Source organism: Chiloscyllium punctatum, chromosome 32, assembly GCF_047496795.1.
Source record: "Chiloscyllium punctatum isolate Juve2018m chromosome 32, sChiPun1.3, whole genome shotgun sequence".
Lineage (NCBI taxonomy): Eukaryota > Metazoa > Chordata > Chondrichthyes > Orectolobiformes > Hemiscylliidae > Chiloscyllium > Chiloscyllium punctatum.
This window is the reverse complement of record NC_092770.1, coordinates 10,970,620-10,986,627: the sequence shown is the minus strand read 5'-3', so window position 1 is coordinate 10,986,627 and position 16,008 is coordinate 10,970,620. Positions and strand designations below refer to the sequence as shown.

General features: G+C 40.2%; 1 long non-coding RNA gene across 1 annotated transcript in view; it reads right to left on the bottom strand.

Annotated features, from left to right (window-relative positions):
* Positions 1 to 1,442: 1,442 nt before the first annotated feature.
* The window catches only part of LOC140457892 (uncharacterized), a 63,305-nt gene continuing 48,739 nt past the window's right edge, over positions 1,443 to 16,008 (bottom strand). The window contains exon 3 of the long non-coding RNA XR_011953405.1: positions 1,443 to 2,187. This is a non-coding gene — a long non-coding RNA (uncharacterized lncRNA). The remainder of the gene's footprint in view (positions 2,188 to 16,008) is intronic.

Here is a 16,008-nt window from a genome sequence, read left to right as displayed (position 1 = left end):
GTATAAAATAGCACCTGTACTATAAATCTACCGTATGTGGCTATCTATTACAAAGAAATCACAAATTACTTTCAGTTTTGTGGGCAGTGACTGAAAGGTCCACTATGCCAATTTTGAAATATCCAATGTTGTCATCGATGCTAGTGAAATGTAAATATACTTCAATCAGCAGACAATCTATCCATTCAAGAAAGATCAATAATTATCCTAATCAGTCACATTTTAAACACTATAAATTAATACATTAACATAAAGTGGTACCATTTAGAGGCTTGTCTTAGTTGAAAATCCTAGTTTACTGCTGAAATGAAAAATGAGAAAAGGAATTTTTGAAGTTCTTATGAAACTGAAGCAGTTCTTGGTGTCCATTTCACTTACTGTTTGAATGATGGATCAGTACTTGTGTTGAAAAGTTATTTAGTCTTTAATGACAATGTAAAAACAAAAATTCAGTCTTTTTTAATCAGTTGTTAACCATATTGTCAATAGTCTCCTGCTTTATTCTGGATAGATTTTCCAAACTGATGGTGGCAGGTTAGGGCAGGTTAGGGGGCAGGGGATGCCATGAAAATCAAGGTCAAAATAAAATTGGTACAGTTGCATTTTTACCATTGAGACAGCTTCTAGGGACGACCTCAGAAATCCTAAATGGAGACAAGCCATCAATTATGCATCTACAACTCAAATTAAGGACAGTTTTGTGGCAGTGCCAATGTTTTCCCAGCAGTGAAGTGGCAGAACAAGCCCTGGCCATGTTCAGAGACGGTCAGCTTCAAGGGTGTGGCTTTCTGAAGAGGGAAAACTCAGTAAAGGCCCCCAATGCAACAAGTGGAGGTGTTTCCTGGAACTTATGTGGCACACATGTTATTTGCCACTTAAAAGCCAAAGACTGAATGTTGGTCTGAATGGGTTGCTTCAGTACCTAAGCAGTTGCAAATGGTGCGGAACATTTGCAGTCATCAGTAAATATCCCCACCTACGACCTTATGATATAGGGAAGATTATTGATGAAGCAGTGAAGATGGTGGGCCATGAACATGACCTTGAGAAACTCTTGTAGTGATGTCCTGTGGCTAAACTGGATGAAACTAAAAATTACACACACCATATTATAGTCCAACAGGTTTATTTGGAAGTACTAGCTTTCAAAGCGCTGCTCCTTCATCAGGAAACCAGTGGGGCAGGATCATAAGAGACAGAATTTACAGCAAAAGATCAGTGTCATGCAATGAAGATAATATTTTGAATAAACCTAGATTGCTGTTAAGTCTTTCATTTTTTAGAAGGGGTTGCAGGTTTTGGTTCATTAATATGTAAATCATCAAAGTCACATTCTTGATATAAGAAGGTTTTATTAAAAAAGGTGACATCTCAGCTCAGACAATGCATCAAAGGTGTGAGGTTAGAGGCTGTCTGTATTCCAATCTTGAGTCAGACTGGTTCTATTTTCAAAGTAAAAATTTATAAAATGTTATATGGATTGACTGCCTGGATTGTTTTCATACAGATTGTGTGCTTTTTGAGCAAAAATATAATGTATCTGTAAATACAATTCTGCAAATGCAAATTGACCTCATAGACTTATATATGTGTGAGTGTGTGAGTGTGCGCGCGCGCGCGCGTGCATATGTAAGGGAGAGAGAAAGAGAGAGAGAGAGTGTGGATGTGTGTATGTGAGTGTGTGTAAGTGTGAGTGTATATGAGAGAGTGTGTGTTTGTGTGCTTGGAAGATAAGCCTGTGAGAGGGTGTGTGCATGGATGTGAATGTAGGGTGTGTATGTGTGTGTCTGAGAGAGAGCGTGTGTATGAGAGAGGGTCTGTGTGAGTACGTGAGTATGAAAGAGTGTGTGTGTGTGTGTGTGTGTGTGTGCTTGTGTGCGAGAGACTATAGAGTAGCGGGGTCACCTGTTGTGTGACATGAACCCAAGGTCCCCGTTGAGGCCATCCTCATGGGTACTGAACTTGGCTATCAGCCTTTTCTTGGCCACTTTGCATTGTTGGCTGTCCTGAGTTCCACCTTGGAGGATGGCCACCCGAAAATCCAAGGCCAAATGTCCTTGACTGCTGAAGTGTTCTCTGAGTGGGAGGGAACATCCCTGTCTGGCGATTGTTGTGCAGTGTCCATTCATCAGTTGTCGTAACGTCTGCTTGATCTCGCCAATGTACCATGTTTTGGGGCATCCTTTCCTGCAGTGTATGAGATAGACAATGTTGGCTGAGTTCCACCATTGACACTCATCTTTCGATATGACATAGTAGTGGAAAGTATCCGCCCCCAACCCCCAGTTCTCATTGATTTCAGTTTTGCAAGGCTGCTTGATGTACACTTGGACAAATGCTGCCCTGTTATCAAATGTTGTCACCCTCACTTCCCTTTGAGTTCAGCCTTTTTGTCCATGTTTTGACCAAATTTGTAATGAGATTACAAGCTGAATGGGGCCAGCAACCCAAACTGAGCATTAGAGAGCAGGTTCTTTTGGAATATATGTATGACAGCACTGGCAACAACATCTTCCATCACTTTGTTGATGATTGAAACTAGATTGAAAGGGTGATAATAGGCCGTCTTGAATGTTTCTGCTTTTTGTGCACAGGATACACTGGGGTCATTTTCTAAATTACTGGGTACATGCCAGTGTTGTAGCTGTGCTGGAACAGTTTCTCCAAGGGCATATCTAGTTCTGAAGCACAAGTCTGTAGTACAGTTGGAATATTGTCAGGGACTGTATGTTTTTCAATCCCAGTGCCTTCAGCTGTTTCTAGAGATCACATGGAGTAAACTGAATTAGTTGAAGTCTGGCATCTGTGATGCTGTAATCCTTGGAGGAAGCCAGGATGGATCATCCACTTGGCAATTTTGGCTGAAAATGGATATAATTACTTCTGTTTAGTCCTGATGTGTTGAGCTCCCTGACAAATGAGGGGAAGGACATTTATGGATCCTCCATCTACTGTTAGTTATTAATCGTCTATCGCCAATCATAACTGATGTGGCAGACTGCAGAGCTTAGATCTGATTCTTTGGTTTTCAGATTGTTTAGCTCTGTCTGGACTCACTAATCCATTAACTGAACATTCCACCATCTTTAATCGGATAGCATGGACAGGAGAAAATGATCAGGAAGGTGCTCCTGGAATGATTGATTGTTCAGACAGTGTCTCTCTTATCAACTTCATTCTGACATCACAAAAAATAAGTTAAAATAAACGAGGAAAGAAAGAGATCTGGATGTTCTCATACATGGATCACTAAATCTCATGTAAACGTCTTAAAGCAATAGTTAGAAATAAATTGGATATTAGGGTGTATTTATTAGAATAATTCACCCCAGGACTGATTAAAACCTGCACTGGTACAATGGGATTTATGGCAGTAAACAGATATAATTGCTTTCCTTTACTGTTAATGAATAAACATTTTTGCGGCATGACTGCCTTAGGATATACTTCAAAACCAAAGACTAATCTCCTAAGTTTTATTTTCATATTTTATTCAGATCTTTCATAAGTAACTCATATCTGAAATTTCATCTGTTAGTTTGGTAAAATGTGATATGAAAGATTAATGATTCCTGAAATAAAGAATAATAGTGAATTGCTGAAATTAAACTCTGAAATCCTTTCTTCAAAGGAAAGCAAATGTAATGGAAAACATTGCTTGAGAGTAGTCACAGAATGGATTTTACAATCAACTTAAGGTATTTTACACAAATAGAATCAAGATGAATTGCCACGTCAAAAGCAGTCACCATCTAAGCCAAAATCCGTTTCTAAGAAACTGTAAAGAATCATATTTTAAACTATTGTGTTTATGGTATGTTCTTCATGTAGTTTTTGTTCCAGTCATCACTGGTAATTGTGACCCATGTTTTGTAAATAATAAAAGTAATTTCAAAAACGTTTCATTTTATGGAAATACCAGCTTGATTTGATCTCACTGTTTTCATGAAGGTATTGGATCTTATCATTATCATAATAAATGTCTTCAGATTTGTTTTAGTTCTGTGGGTAAGTTCCTTTCAATTTAACTACAGGTCACAAAGATTTTTTTTTAAATCTAGATACAGTTGAAAATTTGTTTCATGTTTAACTTGATACAAGTGTTGCTAGTTATTTTTTTGTCGACAAAGCTTGATGGAGAAGATTAGCTACTTTGGAACAAATATGTACGGGGTTGTTTAAATACATGCACAACAGCCAGTTACTTTCAAATTTGATTAACAATGATGTAAAACCAGGAAAAGTATCTTCTGAGGGCTGCTTAAGGACCAGCAGTGGAATCTAAGAGGCTGTAGAATTTCCAGGATATGTAGTTCAGACTAGCAAAAAATTCCACTGGTAAAATGTACCAGAAACTAAACAAAATGTAACATTTTGTATAAGTTATTTACAAAAAAAATTTGCTTCGCATTCAGATTGCAAATTTCCATTGCTTTGTTTTTGAGGAACAGGTAGATTTATACTGTAAATGTAAATATATCATGTGATTTCGCTTTGTTTCTTCACCTTTTTTGTAAATAATTTCACTTAATAAGGTTACACAAAAAATCAGTGCTGAAAGTTATGATGATTTACAGTTTGGGAAAGAAAGCATTTTAAGGTATAAGGTAAATCTGGTAGCCACTGCAATAAAGGCAAGTTTGTTAGCATTTCTAGATATGCTATTGAAAACCTAGACATAAATATTTTATTTCTCTTATATATTGGAACTAGAGCTTTAAAATGAAAATAATAATAAAATTAAAATCATCAGAGTAAAAGGAACCAAAATATTTACCATGCACAAAATGTGCATGCATAATGCATTTTTAGATGCTACTGACAGGCTATAAAGTCCAAAATGGTTTCTGAGGTACATGCACATAACTCTGCTGAGAGTTTTGTTGGATGTTGCTTTTGGTGAGGGAATAGGATGAGGGATTTCAAGGCTAGGGGGCAATTTTTAAGGTGAGAGGAAAGAGATTTTAAAAGACACGAGGGGCTCTTTTTTGCACAGAGGGTACTTCACATGTGGAATGAACTTCCTGAGGAAGTGGTGGATGTGGATACAATTACAACATTTAAAAGATGTTTGTTTAAGTGCATGAATAAGAAAGCTTTGGAAGGATATGTGCCAGGAGCAGGCAGTTGGGACTAGTTTAGTGTGGGATTATGCTCGGCATGGACTGGTTGGATTGAAGGGTCTGTTTAGAACATAGAACATAGAACATTGCAGCGCAGTACACGCCCTTCAACCCTCGATATTGCGCCGACCTGTCCTACCAATCTGAAGCCTATCTAACCTACACTATTCCATGTACGGCTATATGCTTGTCCAATGACGACTTAAATGTACTTAAAGTTGGCGAATCTACTACCGTAGCAGGCAAAGCATTCCATACCCTTACTACTCTCTGAGTAAAGAAACTACCTCTGACATCTGTCCTATATCTGTCACCCCTCAATTTAAAGCTATGCCCCCTCGTGCTCACCGTCACCCATACTTGGAAAAAGGCTCTCCCTCTCCACCCTATCTAACCCTCTGATTATCTTATATGTCTCTATTAAGTCACCTCTCAACCTTCTTCTCTCTAACGAAAACAGCCTCAAGTCCCTCAGTCTTTCCTTGTAAGACCTTCCCTCCATACCAGGCAATGTCCTAGTAAATCTCCTCTGCACCTTTTCCAAAGCATCCACATCCTTCTTATAATGTGGTGACCAGAACTGTACACAATACTCCAAGTGCAGCTGCACCAGAGTTTTGTACAGCTGTAGCATAACCTCATGGTTCCGGAACTCGATCCCTCTATTAATAAAAGCTAAAACACTGTGTGCCTTCCTAACAACCCTGTTAACCTGGGTGGCAACTTTCAAGGATCTGTGTACATGGACACCGAGATCTCTCTGCTCATCTACACTACCAAGAATCTTACCATTAGGCCAGTACTTCGCATTCTGGTTACTCCGATCAAAGTGAATCACCTCACACTTGTCCACTTAAACTCCATTTGCCACGTCTCTGCCCAGCTCTGCAGCTTATCTATGTCTCTCTGTAACCTACAACATCCTTCATCACTATCCATAATTCCACCGACCTTAGTGTCATCTGCAAATTTACTAACCCACCCTTCTACGCCCTCATCCAGGTCATTTATAAAAATGACGAACAGCAGTGGACCCAACAGCGACCCTTGCAGTACACCATTGGTAACTGGACTCCAGGATGAACATTTCCCATCAACTTCCACCCTCTGTCTTCTTTCAGCAAGCCAATTACTGATCCAAACTGCTACATCTCCCACAATCCCATTCTTCTGCATTTTGTACAATAGCCTACTGTGGGGAACCTTATTGAAAGCCTTGCTGAAATCCATATACACCACTTCAACCAGTTTACTCTCATCTACCTGTTTGGTCACCTTCTCAAAGAACTCAATAAGGTTTGTGAGACAGGACCTACCCTCTACAAAACTGTGCTGACTATCCCTAATCAAATTATTCTTTTCTAGATGATTATAAATCCTATCTCTTATAACTTTTTCCAACACTTTATCTGTGCTGTATGGCTCTATGACTTGATTAGTGGGTGAAATGTGTTGCCTCTTACAGCCACAACTGCAACCAAGCTGCAACATGAAAGCTACATTATTATTGCATTAATGGTGACTATGACCATAAACGTTTATGTGTCAAGCTTCATCTCAGCTGGAACTCGAGCTAGTTGCAACGTCTCACTGTTTGTCATCCACTGTTTTAAAGAGGAAGCCACTATTGGCAGAGTGGTGACTAACTGTCCCTATCCTTTGCCAGACAGCAGCAGATAGAGTGGGAAGTATGCCATTAACTGCATGTTTGTTGCTTTGCACATGCAGCATGACAAGTCTGTCATTGAGATAACTGAGAGAGGTTTCACGTCCTCAAAACCCAAATGGTATGTAGCCTTCGACAGCAAATTGTTGAATTCATTACTCGATATTCCTAGAGTAGTCATGATGCCTTCATGTTGCGGCAGTTTGCTGTGTCTATGGTGTTTCAGCTACCATGAGAGACTAAAAGCTGTCTGTTGTGGTACATGGGCTATCCTCTGACCATGTGGCTGATGGCTGCAATGCAATATCTATGCACAAGGGCAGTAGGCATAGTATGAAAATCCTGCTGACATATGAAATTGACACACCTGACCATTGGCTGACAAGATAATGGTGAAAACTTCCACTCTTGAGTATAGTAAGTTCAGTAGCATGCACAAAAGTGAGCAACAGTTTCACTTGGGGGGGGTGACTCAGATTTTGTCATTACATTATTGTCAGCTCATTAAGTATGCACACACAAAAGGTCACTCCATGGGGAGGAAGAAGCATCAGTAACTCACTTCAGCAATTACGGTATTTCACCTCGTATATGCACTTTCATTAAGCCATAGCTGGAGGATTGTATGCAGTTTTGGTCACCGCACTATAGGATGCACTGGAGAGGGTGCAGAGGATGTTGGCTGGGAGGGAGCATTTCAGCTATGAAGATAGGCTGAATAAGCTTATGCTTCATTTCTTTGGAGCAGTGAAGGGTGGGGGGTTGGTAGAAATCTGGTGCCTATAGCATTGTAAGTGGCATGGACAGAATGAGTAGAAAGCACCTATTCCCCTTAATTGAAGAGTCAATAACAAGGGGATATATTTTAAAAGCAGGAGGTTTAGAGGAGATTTGAGGAAAAGTGTTTTCATCCAAAGAGTGGTGGTGATCTGGAATGCACTGCTGGGAGAGCAGTTGACATGGAAAACCTCATAACTTTCACAAAGTACTTGGATGAGTACTGAAGTGTCAATACATCCAATGCTATGGGCCTTGCGTGGCAAAGTGGGACTGGTGTAAGTCTTAGTAGATTTTTGGTGATACCGACTTGGTAGGCCGAAGGGCCTCTTCTGTATGATTGTCTGATTTCCTGTAGTCAAGAATTGCGAGACTTATCATGAAGAATCCAGTTGGAAAGAGGAATTTGATGCTGATATGGATCCTTTTATGGATCCTGATTGACACATAAATGTATGCGAAAGGGCTTTCCACTGCTTGTTGTCAGAGAGGTCTTTCCACCAGCAATATGTTGAACCAAGAGAAAGAGAGGAGGGAACCTGAACAGTTTATTTCTAATAGGGCTGTTTGTGAAAAACCCATTCAACTGCAATACCAATGCAGCACAATTGTCCATTCATTAATGGTCTCACACTTTACCTTCTCTCTTTACTGATGCACATTTAACAACAGTGCAAAAAACAAAAAATAAACATTGTAACCCAAGTTTATAAATCAAACTGTGTCATATTGCATACAGCTAATTGCCTTTGCTTAATCCCCTGGTGCCTGTCTTCTGGATCATTTGCTTCTCTGCAGTGCTACAATGGCTCGGGTAGGTCTGGAGGAAGGCTGCTGACTTGCAGGAGAGGAGACTGGACTTGGCTTTGGAACCCAGCCTCAAGCAGGTCTGGCACAGAAAGTCAAATTTTAGTCGACACCATATTGGCATGTGCAGCGTGGTCTGGTTTGTGAAGAGGCATCAGCAAGGGCACAGCCCAGACTGGCAGTGATGGGTGGACGAATTCTGCAAGACCGTGAGCTGACTGCAGATCTGTGCTCCACAGAATCAGTTGCATCACCAGGAAATGACTCAGCAATCCTGCTAACCACCATGCCCCTTGGCAGCAAATGGACCTTGCATGATAGCGCCCTGAGTTTTGAGTACAGTACCAAGATAATGGGGGCTTTCTCCTTCTCTGGAAATGGAATTATCTGCCATCAGATCACTGTATCATGATTGGGTCCACAAATGTGTGAATAGAATTGGATACCATTCCAACTGGAGATGATAGGCCTCAAGCTGTGTGAAACGTTGGTACCAACCTCCTCCATTCTCTTGACATTAACCATAGGTTTCTTGGCTGGTCTGTCAATGTAAAAAGTATTTAATTGTGCATTCGTACCAATCTTCTTCTGTAGGCTCCCCAGTGAAAATCTCATTTAAGTTATCCACTGCAGAATTTGTGTAGCATTGCTTTTAAGGATCCGAGCACCTATCTTTGCATTCCCTTCCACTGAGCCTCACTGCTAGCAGGTATTTTATCCTCTATGTCAGTTAGTGGAGTTACAGAGTCATAGAGATGTACAGCATGGAAACAGACCCTTCCAACTCATCCATGCTGACCAGATATGCCAACCCAATCTAGTCCCATCTGCCAGCACCCAGCCCATACCCCTCCAAACCCTTCCTATTCATATACCCAACCAGATACCTTTTAAATGCTGTAATTGTACCAGCCTCCACTACATCCTCTGGTAGTTCATTCCATACACATACCACCCTCTGTGTGAAAACATTGCCCCCTAGGTCCCTTTTATATATTTCCCCTCTCACCCTAAACCTATGCTCGCTAGTTCTGGACTCGCCCATCTCAGGGAAAAGACCTTGTCTACTTGTCCTATCTATGCCCCTCATGATTTTATAAACCTCTATAAGGTCAAACCTCAGTCTCTGACATGCTAGGGAAAACAGCCCTATTCTTATTAAATTAGATTACTTACAGTGTGGAAACAGGCCCTTCGGCCCAACAAGTCCACACCGCCCCACCGAAGCGTAACCCACCCATACCCCTACATCTACATCTACCCCTTACCTAACACTACGGGCAATTTAGCATGGCCAATTCACCTGGCCTGCACATCTTTGGACTGTGGGAGGAAACCGGAGCACCCGGAGGAAACCCACGCAGACACGGGGAGAACGTGCAAACTCCACACAGTCAGTCGCCTGAGGCGGGAATTGAACCCGGGTCTCTGGCGCTGTGAGGCAGCAGTGCTAACCACTGTGCCACCGTGCCACCCTGAAGGGAATTCAGCCTGTCCCTATAGCACAAATCCTCCAACCCTGGCAACATCCTTGTAAATAGTTTCTGAACTCTTTCACATTTCACAGCATCCTTTCAAAAGGAAGGAGACCAGAATTGCACATAATACTCCATAAGTGGCCTAACCAATGCCCTGTACAACCGCAACATGAACCCCAAATCCTGTACTCAATGTTCTGACCAATAAAGGAAAGCATTGCATTCTTCACTATCTTATCTACATGTGATTCTATTTTCAAGGAGCTATGAACCTGCACTCCAAGGTGGCAGATCCAGTTAAATTTACATAAATGTGAGGAGCTGCATTTTGGAAAAGCAAATTAATGGAAAGGTCCTGGGGAGTGTTGCTGAACAAAGAGACCAAGTACATCCTCTAAATCATGTGCAGTGTCAATATCTGAGTTGATTGCTGCAAGAATGTTCTTTAGTAATGGCATTCCTTGATCATGTTACAATCTTGGACTAGACTGCCAATTTAATGTTACAATTTGGCTAGATCCAGTAACTTTACTTTTAAAATAGGCAAAGTATGTGATCCAGGAAAATCTTGAAGAGAATAAAGCCACAAGATTCTATTGAACAAATGATAAATTTTACCTCACAACATTAAAATATTAATACAGTTCATAACGCATATATTCTTACACTCAGAATTAATATTGGTAAATATAGGGAATAGATGATGCCTATACCTCCAGGATGTACATCAAATAGCAAATATGATCAGGGCAATACTATGGATTTCACAATAACTTCTTCCAAACATTGATGATTGTTATCAAATCACATTAAAATTCACAAGGAAATACATTTTTTTTAATTTGTGGGAAGAGGACATCGCTGGCTAGGGCAGCATTTATTGCCTCGAGTTAAGGGTCAACCACATTGCTGTGGGTCTGGAGTCAGGTGAGGATGGCAGTTTCCTTCCCTAAAGGACATTAGTGAACCAGATGGATTTTTCCAACAATCAACAATGGATTCATGGTCATCATTAGATTCTTCATTCCAGATTTTTGTTGAATTTGAAATTCCACCATCTACCATGGCAGGATTCAAACCCCAATCCCCAGAACATTACCTGGGTCTCAGGATTAACAGTCCACTGATAATACCACTCGGCCATCTCTTCCCCCAAGGATTCTTCAGCTTTGTTAATGTTACCTTGAAACTCCCTGTCAGGAACAGTCCACCATGAATTGCCTCAGCAACTGTTCTGTTCTGATTGACGACCCTCCAATCCCATGTCATTGCTGTCATGCGCTCTAATACTGCATTCCAGTACTTCATCACAGGTGTGACTCCAGCCCTTCACCAACAGCGATCCACACCAAGCCAGTCCTGTCCCTGTGTTTTCCTTCCTGAGCTCCATTCTTGCTCAGTTGCTGGTGAGCTTTCAACTTCGTTCTTTCAACCACACTGAAGGATTAATGCTTGTAGGCTTCTCCCAAAACTCTCCTGGCATTCCCCCAACACAGAGCCAGTGACTTCCCAACTTGCTGTCTCCCCATTATTTCCTTTGAATCCTGACTCCAATACTGAGCTGTCTACTAATTTCTAGAAGTTTTCTCTGAGTTTTAACAGCATAAAGCTATTCAATACATCAATAAATCCCCTCCACAGAATTTGTTAGCAATCTTCCCAACAGTAAAGCTATTTGCAGCACACCTAACATGGAATCTGCTTCTGTCTCTCTTTTGTGCTTAATGCCCATAACCTTTGAACTCCTCTTTAGTGACCCTGAAGTTCTCTTGAGTGGTTCATAGAAATCAGTGCAATAAGTCTCTCCATATTGGCAGGAAGAATTGATTGTAGTCACCCAACAACTCTTGGAACTGTTTTCCATAAACCTTACCAGTCACTGATTTCCAGCTTGCTCAGTACTGAAAATGAATACAAACAGAAGATTTCGACACAATTATCACTGTCTTCAAAGTCTTTCATCACTGTCAGGCCATCTGATAATAGTTATGTAACTAAAAGCAGAAAGGCATAAATGTGGGGAAGTAGTAAGGGAACAGGGAAAGTATGAGGTGCATGCTCACAGCATTTTCGGTTTGTAAATCAGAAAGGATTGTGGTGTAAAGAAGGAATGAGATGCGAGAAGGAAGATTTATTGTGAAAATGCCAGCCTTTTCTCTAGTCTCAGGGTCCTTGCTAACCATAGCCTCAGGGGACCACCCCAATGATGGTGATGTCCATTTCTTCCATGGGATTAAGGCCAGGCAAATCCAAATGCTTCTATCCAAATAGCCTCTGGTGCCTGGGATTTGTGCATCACTCAGCCCAACAAGACAGCAGAAAGTAGGTCATTGCATGTGGCACAATGTATTGTGTAAAGTGGCTTTCATGGATGAATAGCTGGCAATGTGTACAAATTGTGAAGTGTAAATGTGAGATTTTCAGTAGAACGAAATGTATGTGCTGTAGGACCTATGAATGTTAGGTCTGATTCTGGATAAATATTGTTGTAGGTGAATGATGGGTTGTGGTGTATTGAGTTGTGTGTGACACTAATGGTGTAATGCAATTTGAGGATACACACACAGACACTACAAATGAATATTTCTGACACTGTTCTGGGTCCCCAGACTTTGAATCTTGGTGTTAACCTGCATGGCTATCCACTCTCACACTATTGTGAGTGTTTGGCTAAAGGACTTCCTGTCAGTAGAATGTATCTCTCCCCTTCTACATCCATTCATTGGAAAGCCTCTAGTGCAACAGTGGATAATGCTGGAGTCAGCTTCTCTCTCCTGATATTGAGTGTTGTATAAGTAAGAATCAGCTGTGGAATGACTTTCAGCACTGACTCCAGCCAAAAAAGAACTCCTGTCCTTTACATTGACCAGATTTAACCCAGCTTTAACTAGCCTGTCTCAGTTTGGATCCCGTCACTGAAGAATGTGGGCTGTCCAACAGTGCAGTCAGCACTGACTGTATACTATGGCCAGTCAGCAAAAATTGGCATACTGGCAGCATTTGGTGCAGTAAGCATGGATTAATCCCGCAACACAATTTTAAGAGCTATCACATTTTACAATCCTAGAGTGAGAAGAGAATAATCAAATATCTAACAATGCTGTCATGATCTTGTCAGATATAGTAATGACTCACAAGCATTGTCTATTAAAATAAAGATTTATCTCAATTAAAATAATATTCAATAGCTTTGGATCAATTTTAGAGCCTGCTTTCTGCCTGACCACATTACAAGCCACAGGTAAGCTGTTTATCATGTTCCACTGAAGGGAGAGCCTTGAACTTCATGCGTCAATAGCTGTGACGTGGAAATTTTATATTCAACCCATATTATTGCAGTAAATAGTGTACTCAACAAAAGTGGGAATGTATTTTTAAAATCCTATTATAGACTTAAAAAAAAATACCAATCTCTCTGTCCAATAAGAGACAGAAGACTTTGCTTCATTGCTTTTCATTTAATTCCATGGTTTGCCTAATGGTGTCATTTATTATTCACATTTGGTTTTGAATATAAAGGTATGCTATTTCTATCATTCCTAAATAAACTTTACTTTTTGAACAGCAGGCTGCAAACAAAAAGCACTGAAGAACAAATGATGCATAAGATGGTAACTTAATCTTGAACAAACTCTCAGCATGATGAATGGAGATGCCCTATAGTTCTAAAATAACATTATTTTCCATTAAAATCCATCGAGCATACCTTCCAGTATTTGCTTACACTTTACATTGCTGTTAAATGCTTAGCTGCTTGTTCAGACTATAAGGAATCAAAGCAGTTGAATAAGTAGTCAAGCTTCAGACTTAGAAATGCCTTTGCTGGCCCTAACATTTCTGAGTGGACAGAATTTATTAAAAGCTAATCCATGCAGTGAGACCAATTGGAAACCATAGCACACAACGTATGAATCCACTTGAAGGAAAATTGGCGAAGAGAAGTAAACTAGAATGGGTAGCCAGTATTTCCAAACCTGAAACAAAAGTGAACATTTTTAAAAAAGATACAATGAGATATCAGTAGCTTAATACAACATGTACCACACGTTAAGGAAACAGCAGTGGTTGCACTCAATGGTTAATAAGCTTTGCATACCACTGCTGGAACTACTTTAAAACATTTGTCCACATATTTCCCACTCCCTTATTTACAGTATAATTTATCCTCCATCTCTCTTTCTGTCTTGTTCTCGTCGGCTATTTTTCCTTCCTCAGTTTATTTTTATAGTCTGTCTGCGATGCTGCTCTCATTGCAAGTCCACCAACATCTTTGAAAGAGATTGTTGTTTTTCTTTCAGTTACAGTTCAGATAATAGCAGTGATTTCTGATGCCCAGTGTTATTCTTTGGCATCTCTTGCAATGCATGAACAGATATGCAGAATAATTCCACCAATTTTTGTCAAATTGGCAATTTGGCCCCAGAGCCTATAACTGTCCTACATCTGTTTCATGATAGTCATAAGTATACATCTGTTTCAGTATAACTATAATCAGTGCCAAGCTGACAATTCAAATGTTAAAATACTTGGACACCCACTGTACTACAGTTAACTCTCTAATATCAAAAAGAATTGACTACCTCATTGAATTTTTTAAAATCTATTGGAAATCTCAGTTGTCAGATGGGTGAGAAGAGCGCTGGAATTGAGGAAGCACACTTAAAGCTCAAACATTGTACTACAAGTTTGCAACATAAACACAACCAGCTATTCACAATGCACCATAAAGTGCAGCATTACTAGCTGCAATAAAAGCAAAGTATGGAGTTGGATGAGCCACGATCTAATCAAAGGACAGAATTAGCTAAATAGTCTACTCAATCCTCTTCCTATATTCATCTGAAACACTTCTTCCTTTTAATCGTGACGATGATTCCTTTAAATTGGTTAAAGAACACAAAGAGTTAAAAACCAAAATTGTGCTCAACCTAGATTGCTTTGAGGGCAGTCTGGTTTGGTCTCTGTGGAGATACTTAAAATGGAAGCCAAACCACATAATTCAAACAAAAATAAAAAGTGCAATTTGTTCAGATTTGTGAATGACTGACAGCTGCCTTTACCTTTAACTGACAGTTAGCCGAATTTACAAAGCCCAGAGACAACTTCAGATGCATTTCATTAGCTAAGGTTGTTCAAATAAAATGTAGTTGGTCTGCATCTTTCAATGAGACCAGACAGATCCCATACTTGGCAAGAATATTAGGAAAGAAGAATTAAATAAACTAGTTAGCTAATTATAAAATATTGTTTAAGACTGCAGGTGCAGACTATTATTTTCATGATCTGTTTCACATCAGTTCTGGTCCACTTCTCACTTCCGAATTAGAAGTTCGAGAGTTTAAATTCAACATCACAAATGTGAGTGCAACATCCTGGATGACTTTCCAGTGGGGATTGAAGAAGTGCTGCCAACTACCAGAGGTTGGTCTTTTTGATGAGATATGTCCTGAGACTCGATCAGCTCTCTTAGGAGAAAGCAAAAGATCCATAGCACTATTTCAAGAAGAACAGGGAACTCCTCATGTCTTGGCCAATATTTACCATTGAAGAAATGTCAGCATAACAAATTATCTGTCATATTTCTCATTGCTGTTTCTTGGAGCTTGCCTATTTCCCTATGATACTAAAATGACTGCATGACATTGCCTAAAAAGGAATGTATCAGCTGTAAAATGCAACATTCTGAGGGTATGAATAGTCCTTTCTCTCTGATTCTAAGTATTACATTATCATTAGTTACTCACTTGCTTATCAATTATTCGTTCAATTTGTTCAGCAGAAAATCATCAGAAAGAAAATCAGGAATCTTGTGCCACCTCCGAGCATGCTTCATGTCAGTGGAGCATTTATTCAGGTTGGAGAACAGCAAGCAGAACACTGCCATCTTCTCACCTGCACCTGCCAGTCTTAACCCACCAGTGTGTGGGGAATTTACCATGCAGAGGTAAGCAATCCCAAAGAGCTTTGCTTGCGGTCTCCTGGGAGATGAAGAATTGGGAAAGAGTTGTCCTTCATTCAAAGTGTTTGATCGAGGAACTTATCATTGGGGAGTAAGAAATTCTAGTTGAGAGGCATTCCTCTAGCCTTGATATCAAAACCCTTCCCTGCTGCTGCCAGCACTTCATAAACTTAGTCCCTCCCAAACCATTCACCTCTG